This window comes from Ascaphus truei, chromosome 8 (assembly GCF_040206685.1).
Source record: "Ascaphus truei isolate aAscTru1 chromosome 8, aAscTru1.hap1, whole genome shotgun sequence".
In the NCBI taxonomy this organism is placed as follows: Eukaryota; Metazoa; Chordata; class Amphibia; order Anura; family Ascaphidae; genus Ascaphus; species Ascaphus truei.
In genome coordinates, this window is record NC_134490.1 from 11,991,566 (window position 1) to 12,005,611 (window position 14,046).

General features: G+C 41.4%; 1 long non-coding RNA gene across 2 annotated transcripts; it reads left to right on the forward strand.

Annotated features, from left to right (window-relative positions):
- Window positions 1–1,189: 1,189 nt before the first annotated feature.
- On the forward strand, window positions 1,190–12,336 carry LOC142500889 (uncharacterized). 2 transcript variants are annotated; one of them, XR_012803335.1, is made up of 4 exons: window positions 1,190–1,549; window positions 1,843–1,953; window positions 8,950–9,067; window positions 11,063–12,336. It is a non-coding gene; the product is annotated as an uncharacterized LOC142500889 (long non-coding RNA). The 2 variants fall into 2 exon arrangements; XR_012803336.1 differs by lacking the exon at window positions 1,843–1,953.
- The last annotated feature ends 1,710 nt before the right edge of the window (window positions 12,337–14,046 follow it).

A 14,046-nucleotide genomic window follows, 5' to 3' on the forward strand; every position in this document is an offset into this window, starting at 1 on the left:
CACACACACATATATACATACATTTAGCTAAGCCTGAGATTCTCTCCCATAAACAGGGAGGTGTGGCCAGACATACTATTGATACAGTACAGCTCTTCCTACCTAAAGCATGCTGTCCCAGAAGGAAGTTCCTCAGCTTGTTTGCCTTCACTCCCTTCCTCTCCTCCCCCTTCCTCTCTTCTCCTCCCCCTTCCTCTCCTCCCCCTTCCTCTCCTCTCCTCCCCCTTCCTCTCCCCTCCAGCAGAGCCTGCAGTGGTTTGGGCTTCTCGGGTTCAGCTAACAGCCGAGTGCAGAGCCGCACTGCTCACTGTAAACCCCGCACTGGCTGTCCTCTGGTAGTGCGCAGGTCAGCACAGCGCGGGGGATGCTGGGTTGGGGCTTCCCCGCCCTCAGTCCCAAGATGGGAAGAGGGGGGGAGCGGGCTCACAGGCAGCAGGCCGGACACTCTGCTTGCCCTGCGGGACCTCTGCTCTGCGCATGCTGAATGGCTGCCATTTTTTTTTATTATTTTTTTTTTTAAATATAACGGGCAAGGCCGCACAGGGGCCGGACCAAATCATTTTACGGGCCTTATGCGGCCCGCGGGCCGGACGTTCCCCACCCCTGGAATAAATGAAGAATTGCATTATGAACTTGTGAGTAGAGCTCTGCTTCGCACCTGTGTCCTAGAGGAGACCTGTATCTTGAGGAATTTGTCTGTCTGTGTTGTGTTGGCTGCACAAGCTGGATTCTCCTCGCCTGAAACTGATTCCCCGCCCTTTGGAACCGCACTATGTATTTATATGAGACACACAAAATGGGAAAGCAGCCCCAGGATATCTCAATATAGCTTAATCCTGACTACCTCATCGGGTCATCGAGTTTACGCTCCCTCTCTTCCCTCCTCCACACTTCATTTTTAAAGTTGCATAGTAAAGCCTGGTCCCCTGTTTGTCCCCTCACCTTTCCATAAGCAGCGGAGGTTGGGGAGTGTTCAGTGGGATGCGCAGTAGCAAGGGCAAGCGGCGGTCATTAGGAGTATAGCACAGCAGGGGAACTACAAGTCCCAGCAGCCTCAGGGGCTGCAGACCACATGTTGCCAGGCAGCCAATAGGGCTGAGAGATGCATGGCAGTTATAATTCTGGCAGTTGGGGTTCTGGCAGTTAGGGTTCTGGCAGTTAGGGTGTCTGACAGTTGGAGCCAGTACAGAGAAAGGGAAGGTAGGGTGTGTGTCAGTGGCACCCAGACGAGACCAGATTAACCCTTTAAGGTCCATGATAGGTCCCACTTACCTAATCAGATTGTTGCTTGCCCAGGGAAACCTTTAGCTAGGGACATTCCCCCTGTAGCTGTATACAGTTAGTGTATAGTACCATTTGAAGATGCCGCGCTGCGATTTGCGGACTGTGGTCTAGGGCCGGACCACCACCGCACTATCATAGACTATCAAAGGGGAGACCCTCCTACCAGAATTCACCCCACGCGGAGGTTTTGCTGACATCGATGTCGCTGGATCAGTGGATCCCTTTTGCTTTTTGCCCATACCCGGGTGCTGGAGCACCTTGGCAGGTACCTCACAATGTGCACCAACTATAACACTGTCAGTTACTGTGGGCAGCGCTGTCTCACACATTGGGTGGGTCGGCTCCTGTGGACACAAGGGAGGTTGGGTGCCCTGGGGCACCTCAGTACTTTGGGGAAATCCCATCAGGGGTGGACACTACGGTTGGAGGGCACGGTGGGGCTATGGCTGTGCGAGGCCTATATTGTATGTGGGTTAGTAATATACATAGTTTTACCTGTGTTCAGTAAACTGTTATTAAATACAAGAGTCTGATCTTATTGCATTGGGTCCTGTGAAGGGGTTATCCGGCACTGTCAGGATCCCTCACAGGTGGAGGCGCTGTCACCAGACGGATCAGGTACACCCCGGGCTCCCAGCAGCAGAAGTTCAGGCCTCCTGTGAGCCACAGGTAAAGCACCACACACTCAGTAGCCGCTACATTTCCCATAGGGTGGGGGAAAGAGCGCTACAATTATTTTATATGAAGTCATTAAATGTTATGTTTTATTTACATCCATTCTACTTGCATATTCTGATTTATTACAACATTTTTGTGTGCACATTATTAGAGGGATTCTTAGGCTCCTTTCCCTTTTTGGTGTTCTGTTCTTATTTATAGCTCAATAGTGTACGTAGCACCTAATTAACTATTTACCCAAACCCTTTAGTCCTGAGCCGTCTTTTCTCCTTTAGTTATTCACATGGTTCCTCAAATTCCAACATAGCCTGTTATATTTTTTCCAGTGTAAAACTGGGCACATAGTGATATATCCTCCAGAGGGATCTTTCAGTGGCTCGCAGGGAAGACAGGCTCATTTAACCAATGTTTTTCAATACTACAAGAACCAATAACTCACGTCACAAAACGTGAACTTACAGAGTTCCTAAATTACGAGCAAAAAGAGAACAAACAGTCCAGCATCAGTGCTTCAGAGTCGTTGCAGGGTATACAAAATTCAATGTCGCTTATAAATCAAGAAAAGCAACCATCAATAGTATGTTAAAATCTGTGCGTAGTACATTCATATAAGACTAGGGATCGGAGTGTAATGTTCATCAAATGTATAATAACTTCATGATCTGGATATATAAACGTGTGCGCAAAGGTTGAGCGCTGATAATCAATGGGGGAGGATAGGAGTCTGTAGTTCCCGTGGACCAGACGACCCGTCCGTAGCCCCTGAATTCACTGTGCTTTAGAACACTCTGTTTGAACTCTCTATAATGAGGGGATGATTTGTCTCAACTCTGTGTCCCAAGTAATTGAAAGGAGATTTCAGTACTCACAAGACGCCGCCAATCTGAGCTTCACAAAAATAGAGCAAAAAGCAAAATATGGTGGTGCACTGCTCCATGAGAGCAAATAAGATCTGAAATCAATTTATTGGCACATGGCAATTGTTATTAAGTGAACTTCCCGAGTTTACGTGCTGTTAAAGTAACTTTATACACAGTGCAGCCAGTCTTCTCTTAGTATAAGAATTAATGCATTCACTTAACACACACAAATAGTTCTCACTGCTTGATCCCACTGGTACCTTCATCATGGTTTTGCAGCCACGATGAAGGCTCTGGTGTGATTGATATGTCTACACTAAAAAAATAAATATATATTTTTCAGTCAAACCATTGTTGAGGGAATGATAATAATAATTATACTGAGGAAGGTCTCAATGGCATCAGAAGTGATCACTTTATTGATTTGAAGTTTATTTAGCATACATGTAGTTCTGACAGTTTTACCCGATAACTATTAAGAGAGAATTGAAAATTGCCGTGATGACAATCCCAGAGGGACTGAACTACATGTACAGTCAGTCCTCGTTTTACAACGCTTCACTTTACAACGAATGGCTTATCCAACGCTGTGCAATGTATACCTATATTCCTTTTTACAACGCCAAAATGGCTTATCCAACGCTCTTACAACGCTTTGCAACGTTGTGTATGTGTGTATATATATACACATTCACATAAACAACGTTGCAAAGCGTCGTAGGAGCGTATATATATAATTTTATACTATATTATATTATATTATATAATATATTATTTATTATGTTATATTATATATATATAATACAGTATATACACTATATCATTTATGTGTGTGCTGCATATCTTATTGCCTGCATAAAATATTTGGTGTATTTTAGTGTTAAAAATGCCTTCCGGAACGGAACCTTTCATTTAAACAGTGTTCCTATGGGAAAACGTGTTTCGCTTTACAACGTTTCGCTTTACAACGCCATTTTGAGTAACACATTGTGTCGGATAACCGAGGACTGCCTGTATGCTAAATCAATGCATCAATTGTTGTACTAGTAAAATACGCTGTCATATTTTTATTTTTGAGCGACTCTTGCAATAAAGATAAAGAGATCATTAAAGAGCAGCAGGATCAGTCTGGCAGGATTTGGCAGCCCTATGCCATCAGGTGTCAAAGGTCATCAGCTCAATCAATGCTATGACTATTGCAAAATACATATTGTAAAAAACAGAAAAAACAGCGCCTCCAAATGGAAAAAATAAAACTGACGAAATATAGTCCAAGGGTATATGGAATGGAGTCCCGAGGGGAATCTTCAGTGAAGTCTCATAGACAGACAGACAAACAAACATAAAAAACAAAAACAAAAAAGACACAAGAAAAAGATCATAGTGCAACTAACAAAACCAATATAAACAAACAAACACTGAAAAGATTGGCAAAGAGATAATCACAAATTTAATGCAATTAAATAAAATATTTAGAAAACAACAGACACATGAATGTAGGGCTAAAGACACCAATACGTTGAATCATCCGGTAGGAGTAAAATTATAATCCTACTTACAGCAGAGCTGATAGGGGAGTCACCGACACCAGAAGCACAAGCCCGCAGGTCGCGCGGTGTGTCGGTGACAAAGTAAAAAACCACCCTACGCGTTTCGTGACGTCAGTCACTTCGTCACGAAACGCGTAGGGTGGTTTTTTACTTTGGCTTGGACTTGTATCATCCCCCCCGTCTGTGCACTGCTGTTTCCTGACTTTGCTTCAGCTCTCAGAGCCTCACTGCTCTCTCGGGCGCTTCCCCTGCCCTCGCGCTGTGGTGTGATGTCACCGACACACCGCGCGACCTGCGGGCTTGTGCTTCTGGTGTCGGTGACTCCCCTATCAGCGTGTAGCCCTGGTCCCTCCTTGAGGTACCCCTCACCCACCTGGAAGGTCTGCGTCAGTGGCAATAGTGGTCGCCCTTGAAGTGTGGACTCTTGGAAGCTGTGCTGCTGTGCTCCATCTTTGCAGAAGCTCTGGTCTGGACTCCAAGACAGTTGCTGTATGGGTTTATATCCTTCAGCTCTGCTGTAAGTAGGATTTTAATTTTACGCCTACCGGATGATTCAACCTATTGGTGTCTTTAGCCCTACATTCATGTGTCTGTTGTTTTCTAAATATTTTATTTAATTGCATTAAATTTGTGATTATCTCTTTGCCAATCTTTTCAGTGTTTGTTTGTTTGTTTATATTGGTTTTGTTAGTTGCACTATGATCTTTTTCTTTTGTCTTTTTTGTTTTTGTTTTTTATGTTTGTTTGTCTGTCTATGAGACTTCACTGAAGATTCCCCTCGGGACTCCATTCCATATACCCTTGGACTATATTTGGTCAGTTTTATTTTTTCCATTTGGAGGCGCCGGTTTTTCTGTTTTTTACTGTTTGTATTGGTTTGTGTACACTTTTTTGCCTAGGCAGTCCCCACTTTAAGTTTAAAGTGTATTTACTGTATGTTTGTCACTTATAGTGTCACTTATTTATATCCACTGCATTAGCGCTGATTTCACTGCTCTTCCCTTTTATCCGTAAATAACATATTGTGCTACTAATGGCTCTATATAAAGTACCTTTAATGTTTCACCCCCTTCAATAAAGCACTGTCACTTGCAGTGTCGCCTTGGTTATGCTTTGCGTTGGTATTGGCCAATATCCAGTTTCCTTTCTTGAGAACATTTCCTGATGGACACTTGTCTGGTTTGGGATTCTCAAATTAAATCTGTTTTAATCTCAGCAAGACAATCAAATAATTATAATGCAATTTAAGGATATATGCAGAGATCCCTTCACAGGCTGGTCTGACTCTTAAATCAGAAGTTACTTAGTAGCTAAAAATTCTGATAAATATCTGCACTACAAATGCTGTTGGCAATTATATAAATCACTATATATGCATGGATTATGACTATGGAAAACAGCAGTTTGCTAAATAATATATGACTTTTCAGAAGAGACAAGAGAATCAGAGCATTAATATCCATCAATTTTAGTAGACTGCCATCAGTTCCATATGAAAATGTATAATCACCAATTTGCTAGGATGGAACGGTACCCCAGCAATACGACAGCAATTGGATTTATATTATTGAGCCATCAGATGGCATTTAAATATATGGTATGTGATTATGGTCACACTCAGAGCAATCATTGATATCAATGTTTAGTTATGTTTACAATGCAGTCTCTATATAGTTCATGATTATCTCTATATTGATACATTTAAAAAAAAAAAGTACTATGACACGGAATTGCAAATTATAAAAAAAATGCCAGAAAAGGAAAATGAACTTGTTAATAATAATGCACAGTTTAAGTAGGTGCACAAATAATATATGGATGTTGTCCATTTTGTGGACCCTCTAATATGTGCTTACTGATCCCTTTAAACGCTTAAATAACTGTTTGATCTTTTTGGAGACTTAAATGCCAAATAATTGTATTTAATTGTAGTTGTTCTTAAACGGAATGTAAAGAATTGTGATGCCCTCTTAAGTGGGGGCTTATATTTACTTAAAAAATAAATAAATGATGATGATGAAGATGATGATGATGATGATGATGATGAAATGCAGAAACATCTGTATATACATGCTATGGAGACCGAGTGGCTCAGTGAGTAAAGACTCTGGGGGTCATGCACTAAGCAGTGATAAGTGGGTTTTCTGGGTGCTATGCACAAAGCAGTGATAAGTGCTTTTAAGTGAGATACATGCCTTTATAGCATGATACTGCCTGTTGTGAGATTCACAAAGCAGTGATAACACTGCAGTATCGTGCTATAATGGCATGTTTTCGCACTTAAAAGCACTTATCACTGCTTTGTGAATCTTATAGCAGACAGTATCGCGCTATAAAGGCATTTATCTCACTTAAAAGACTTATCACTGTTTTGTGAATCTCACAGCAGGCAATATCATGCTATAATGGCTTTTTATCTCACGGAAAAGCACTTCTCACTGCTTAGTGCATGACCCCCACTGACTGTAACTAACAACACTGAGTTTGAGTCAGGGGAACCTAGTTCTAATCCCATTGTCAGCTCCTTGTGAGCTTGGGTAAGTCACATTATCTCCCCGTGTCTTAGGCACCAAAAACATAGAATGAAAGCTCCTTTGGGCAGGGACTGTGTCTGCACTCTATGTGCTGCGTCCTGCGCACTATACTGTCATTGTGAAGTGCGTTGAGTCCCATTGGGAGAAAAATGCTATATTAAGTAAAGTTGTTTGTTTGTTAGGTTGAGAGACAATCTGCTGAATGGGCAGCAAAGTTTCACAGTAAGAAAGTGCTAAAACGTAAAATTCCTGTGAAGAAGACAAAGAAAGGAAAGCAGATAAACAGAACAACTTACCACTGGACGAGTGAAACATTAAGAGAAGCTAATTTAACGTGCTTTATGGGATCGGTTGTTATACGTTTTTTTAGAGATGGACAAACTTTTTTTATCGGATTTGGATCGGCCGGTTCCTTTGGCCCACGGATTTCTGCAGATCCGTCTCAAAAAGGGCAATTCATCTTTTCTGGATTTTTTCTTTATCACTGACAATCCACATGGCGGATTAGTAATCCGTGTGTGGTTTATTTAACAACCCAGCTACGGATTGTGCAATCCGCAAGTTAGATTCTTAAAAATCCACCCGGATTGTATCCCAATGGCGGTTTTGGATTAATCTGCACGGATTGAAACTGGAACAATCCGTCGACGGATTTTACACCGCGGAACTGGTTTTGAAAGGGAAAGCCCGGGAAATTTGGGGAATGGATTTTGACAGTTCCGCCCATCCCTAGATATAATGGACCAACAAAATAGTTCTTCAAAGATCTTAAAGTGTGCAGACATCTTTCACAATCTCACAGGTCTGCTCTTCTTGGGCACTGTGACATAGACACGAATTGACACTAGCTACTTCTTTAATGATGTTTTATTTCCATTTTGTTGTCTTTGTTCTTTTATTGCTTGAATGATTTCAGTTTTTTTTACAAGAATTGAAAACAACAGTTAGAAGCAGTGTCGGATTTAAAAAAAAATGGCGCCCTTAAGCACTTACCTGGTGCCGCCCTCCTCCTCCAGCGCTGCGCTGTTCCGTTGCCATGGCAATGTGATGCCATGTGATGTCCCGTTGCCAGCCGCACGTGTGTGATTGGCGCAGGCGACCTGCGCATGTGTAATCGGCGCTTACCAGCTGCGCATGAGTGACCGGTGCAATCGCGCATGCGCACAAATGGCTGACAGGTGCCAATTGCACGTGCCGCCCCCAAAATTTGCCACCCAAATTTTGCCACCTTAGGCCTATCAGAATCATATATATAAGAATAGTAGTGTGCTTGAAATAGGAATAGTGGAACACTGCAGTTTCCATAATTACTGCACAAGAAGTTAAGATTAAGTAAGATCCATGGTATTGAAAAGGGCAGACTAGGTAGGTCAAAATGTACTTAAGAAGTTTTAATGGGTATGTTTGCGTTTAGTGTGGTAACACTGCCCATCAATAAATAGATAGTAGATAGATAAGCCATGGTGGAATTTACGGCCCCCTTGGTTGGGCTGTGAATAACATATGGGCCTAAATCTTTAGGGAAACAATAGGAAACACAGTTGTTTATAAATAGATTTCATTTTTTCGAAGATTACTACGGATACCTATTCAGCAAATGCATCACTTCAGCGATAAGGGAACGTCGTAATTCCCGGGAAGCACATTCAATCATTTCATTACAGGTTTTTGCAGGTATCAATAGGAGGATTAATTGCTATGAAACCCAAGCGAGTATTGATGGGTATATTACAGGTTGATCTCTAACCTATCTGACTTCCAATCTTGCTGGTTTACTTAGCAATGCTCCAACAGACTACATTAATTAAGGCTCATTTTTTTACACACATCAGAAATAGACTGTGTATTGATAGTGCAAATACTTTGATATTCAGAAAGGGTACATTTTCTCCCCCCTGATTAAGTACCTTCAGAGGACAAAGGATTCTATTACAGATTATAAAATGCCTCAGGAAAATCTGTAGTGGCAGCGTTTGTAGAGAAGATAAATAAGCAATAAGACCTATTTAGCTGCATAACATGTTTTTTTTTTTTTTAAACCAGTTGCTCTTAGACGAACCTTTTTACTATCAGCAGCTCCGGGAACGTATTGCAATGAAAGCAAGGTGTTCAGGCCAAACATCCTTCCCTTGGATAACTGGCTAGGAAAGCAGAACACACAGTAAGGTTATTCAGGATTACTTGTGTTTTATTGTTTTACCTTGTACTTGGAAATTGCCATTTAACTATACTATTATCATATCGTGCCCCAGAGGTTCTCAACTCCAGGCCTCAATACCTCCCCCCCCCCCCCAACAGGTTCGGTTTTAAGGATATCCCAGCTTCAGCACGGGTGGCTTAATCAGTGGCTCAGTCGAAGAAGCAGGGAGCCGCTGATTGAGCCATCTGTGCTGAAGCAGGGATATCCTTAAAATTTGACCGGTTCGGGGGTAGGGGAGTGGGGGGGGGGGACTTGAGGATTGGAGTTGTGAACCCCTTTGGTACACTATTATCTGTCATGTCTGGGCAGTATATGTTGCTAAACCAGGAGGAAGATAAAGGGACTTATAAATGATTACTAGCAACAGGCAGTGGGTTGTCAAATCTTCAGCCGGGGACATTACCACTGTCCAAATGCAATGAGAAAATTGCTGCTTGGATATAATTATTTTAAATGGTTTGTATCTGTATGGGAAAATAATATTTATACAAAGCAATGTGATGAGTGCTTTGAAGTCATGGTGGCAGCATATAAATACAGACACCTCATGGATGCTTGAATTATAATCAAGTTATTTTTCACTTAATGTCCTTTGGCAATTACATCTCAAATTGTGGACTGTTCAGATGATAGGGCTATCCTATATAACAACATTCATAAAGCACTATGCCCACACGCAGAATACATATCACAGAGAGAGAGAGAAGAGAGAAGAGGGAGAGATTATATTTGTAACTAACATTTACTTTTCTACACTGATTATATAGTTCATTGTGTAATTTTCCTGCACTGAATTTTCTCATTCCAAATCTTTCCTAATACTGCTTTTGCGGATGACAAATGCTTAAGTGCAAATATTGCATATTCCCTGGTATATGCTGGTGGTTTTTTTTGTCTTGCATTGAAAAGCTAATAGCCCTACCTTCAATAATAGCTCTTTTATTATAAACCGTACAAAATATGATTTTTTTTCTTTCTATATTGCTCCTTAAAGCAATTGATGTTGCTTCTCTTGATAGAATGGAGTTTGAATTAAACCCAGTAAGTATATTTTTAGTGTAAATATATAGAAAACTAGTATTAAAAATCTATTTTTGGAATCATCCTAACAGCAAAGTAATGAAAAATTGGAACGCATCTACACTATTTGTCTCTGCCACGGGTCCGATAACAGGCAATTTAATGTGATGTGAAAATACTGCAATATTATACAGCTTTATTATGGTTTAATTTTTACAGGTCTAGGTCCAAACGCCTCACTCTGAGGGGTACACTAGGGCCTCGGCCAGGCAGGGAACGGGCGCGCTGGCTGGCTAGGCGCGCGCTCGACTGGGGGCGCGGCCATGACGTCACAGAGCTGGTTCACCCTCATTGGGCGAACCGCTCACGTGACACGCTTGCGAGCAGCAAATTGAAATTTGCTTGCTCTGAGCGCCGAGCGGGCGCAGGTGCTGGCCACACACATTGCCGCAATGTGTTTCATCGCGGCCAGCGTGAGCACGCCCGCCCGCTCAGCGCCACCCAGGACGATGGATGCCTAACAGTTTATAATTGAAGATGCAATAGTGCTTTAGCTACTGGTTCAATAGGTTAACTTTAAAATCCTCCAACTATTGCAAAATGGCAGAGATCAGGGGAGTTGTCAAAGATGGAATGTTTTACTAGTCAATCGTTTTAGGATAAAATATGGCACATAAAACTTTCTCTATGATTGTAACAGTAAAGTATTCAAGAATGATAAAAATGGATAACAAAACCTCCCAATGTGTATGGAAACATGTTTTAAGCAGGTAACTAAGAGGACATGCACTTGTGTTTGATGAGTTAGTGAAGTGAAAGCTTCAACTAGGCTTCGTGGCCACTTTTGGTGTGCTTGTTTGTTCTCTCTCCACAGGCCAAAAGCCTTGACCGATTCTAATGAAATGTTGTTGGCACCTTTCTGTCATCCTAACTTAGATCTGCCAGACGTTTCAACCAAATCAGTGCAGCTCCCATCTTGGAATGATTTATTTGTTTTTTTATTAAGTGGTAAACAAAATTATTCAACGGTACATCTTATCGACCGGATTCTTAATACAAAGCATTAAATGTGTTGTTTTGCAACTTGTGCCAAATTTTTAGACAATTTTCTTGAACCGTTTCTGAGAAATTCAATATTTAAAATGAAAATATATTGGTAACCATGGAAACAAACAACACTGTACAGAAACCGCTTGTAGCTTTACTTTGGCATCGAGGTGGCAGTGATCATCATTCCCTACACAATACGTTTTGATTGTTTTTTCATGATATCCGCAATGTCAAATCGTATCTTGCATTAAACGGGGTATGGATGGAAGGGAAGTAAGCAGAACGTTGCCACCTTGAGTATGGAGAACCACTTGGGACGCAACTCCATATAAAATACATTCTGGAACTAGAAAAAGTGAAGAGACCCCAAATTAATAAAGGGGATGGAGAATCTGACATGAGGAGAGACTAGCTAAATTAGATTGTGTTACATTGGAGAGAGGAGCCTAAGAGGGGATATGATAACTGTAGACAAATATATTCAGGGTCAATGCAAGAAGCTTTCAAAAGAACTATTCATCTCAAGGGCAGTACAAATGACACAGGGTCATCCCTTAAAGTTGGAGGAAAGGAGATTTCACCAGCAACAAAGGGAAAGTAAGGGCTGTTAAAATGTGGAATTCATTACCCATGGAGACTGTGATGGCAGATACAATACAGATCTTCAAATATCTTCGATTGAGCCTCTGATTGAGCCACCTGTGCTGAAGCTGGGATCCTGAAAATCTGACCTGTTTGGGGGGCTTGAGGACCGGAGATCACATCCCTGGTTTACAGTATGTGCTATAACCACATTGTAATAAACCCCTACCCATTGTCTGAAGGACGGCTTACTGGCATTTCTACATGAGCACATTTTGATTTATCAATAGGACCTAAGAAAAAGCCGCTGGTGTTTTTGAGAGGTTATTATTCTTCAGCTGAGAGACTCCTTGTTGTTGCTAAGTTGATAATTGAAGATGGAACCATTGAACACCTTTACGTTCTGATGTCTACTCATATTCCTTTTCTCTGTAAACAAGGTTTTTGCTCAATTCCTTCAAACTGTGCGTGGCTGGTGTGTTTGCAAATGCAACATACCTAGAAAAAACAGTTCTGGAGAACGTAACATCTCTCTATTTAATGATAACGGAGCAATATTAAAACAGTCTGTACTACATCTGGGAGAGGCAGTATGTGGTGGGAAAGCAGTGGATGTTAAATAAACAAGATTATACGTATGGTTCCTTCCTCATGCTCACTATGAGTTTGGGAATATCTTTTTATCTCATTTTTTATATCCTTCAGCTGCCCAAGTTTTAAAAGGGTAATTATATTGCTATTCCTTTATGGATTCTTGTCTTTCAAAGCTGCTATGTAGATAAGAGCTACAAATATGTGATAGCAGAATTCCACCTATTTCAATGGTATGAATGTCTCTGATATATAATTGTAAGGCACTCTGTATGGAATAGCAGCAAACAACTCCTTATTTCAGCAGGTTTTGGGAAATGTTTTAATACCACAGAGAATTCTGTATTATTTACCATTTATTTTGTTGTACCCGTGATGACAAGTTTCATATAATAATAATAATAATAATAATAGCATGTTCTTGTATAGCACTGCTAGTTTTACGTAGCACTTTACAGAGACATTTTGCAGACACCGTCCCTGCCCCAGAGAGTTTACAATCTATGCTTTTGGTGCCTGATGCACACAGAGATAAAGTGACTTGCCCAAGGTCACAAGGAGCCGACACTGGGAATTGAACCAGGTTCCCCGGCTTCAAACTCAGTGCCAGAGTCTTTACTCACTGAGCCGATCCTTCAATAACACAACATGAGCAAAGGAAAGGAGAATCCCTCAATAAGGATACGAACATCCAACAATATTTTATTTTAATCGATGGAATGTGACTGGTGTTTTTCAGTTAACTGTTTCTTACTGTTTTATGAGGTTTAATCTATACATTTTGATGTTTTTAGAGGTTTGAGGTCATTTTTGCTGCTAGTTGTGATTTTACTACCTGCTGCAAAGACATGCAAGAGAATATTTAAAATTCTACTATAAAGAAATCCCACATTAACAAATGGAGAACAAGCGTACTTAGTGATGTATCATTTTTAGATAATGTAGCTTTAATAACATAGGCCTCACTAGTCTCTCTTTAATATGGACACAGGAAATAGAAGTTTTGTATCCAAAATCTGTAGGACATTCTCAGGGTGGTGCGGCCTGTCCCTGCTGTTCTTCAGCCCCAAATAATAGGCCCGTAATATACAGTAGTGGGCGCGCTTGCTCCGCCGTGTGCGTGCGGCACTTATAGTTTGCTGTGGATAGCCAGCCATCCAATACCAGGGCCGTGCGCGCACGGCAGTGAACGTAGAACCGGACGATCGGGAAGACTCTGTTAAGAATGTTTTTGTAGCGCTACCGCTGAGACTGTAATGTGTGTGTATGTATGTATGTGTGTGTATATATATATATATATTAATCAAAGTTGCACAATGTTAATAAATAATTTATTCTCCCAACGTGTCTTTTTTTTAAATGTTTTAAATATTATATAATATACACACACACATATACATACACAGCTTCCCCAGTGACATACACACAGACAGACCACTTCAAAGTGACACACACAGTTACCCAGTGACGCACACACATACACACAGTGACTGCTTCTCAGTGACAAACACACACAGAGACAGCTACCCAGCGACACACACATTACCCTTCCAAGCCTGTCGCTCACAGCAGCATGGACCGTACACACAAAAAGTGTGCGTCACGTGCACGAGCGTTCGCACAGGTGCGCGCGCACTAAATTACGGGCCATAAGCAGCAGTTGAGTTTAGATGTTTGGATAGGGTTAGGAGGCATTA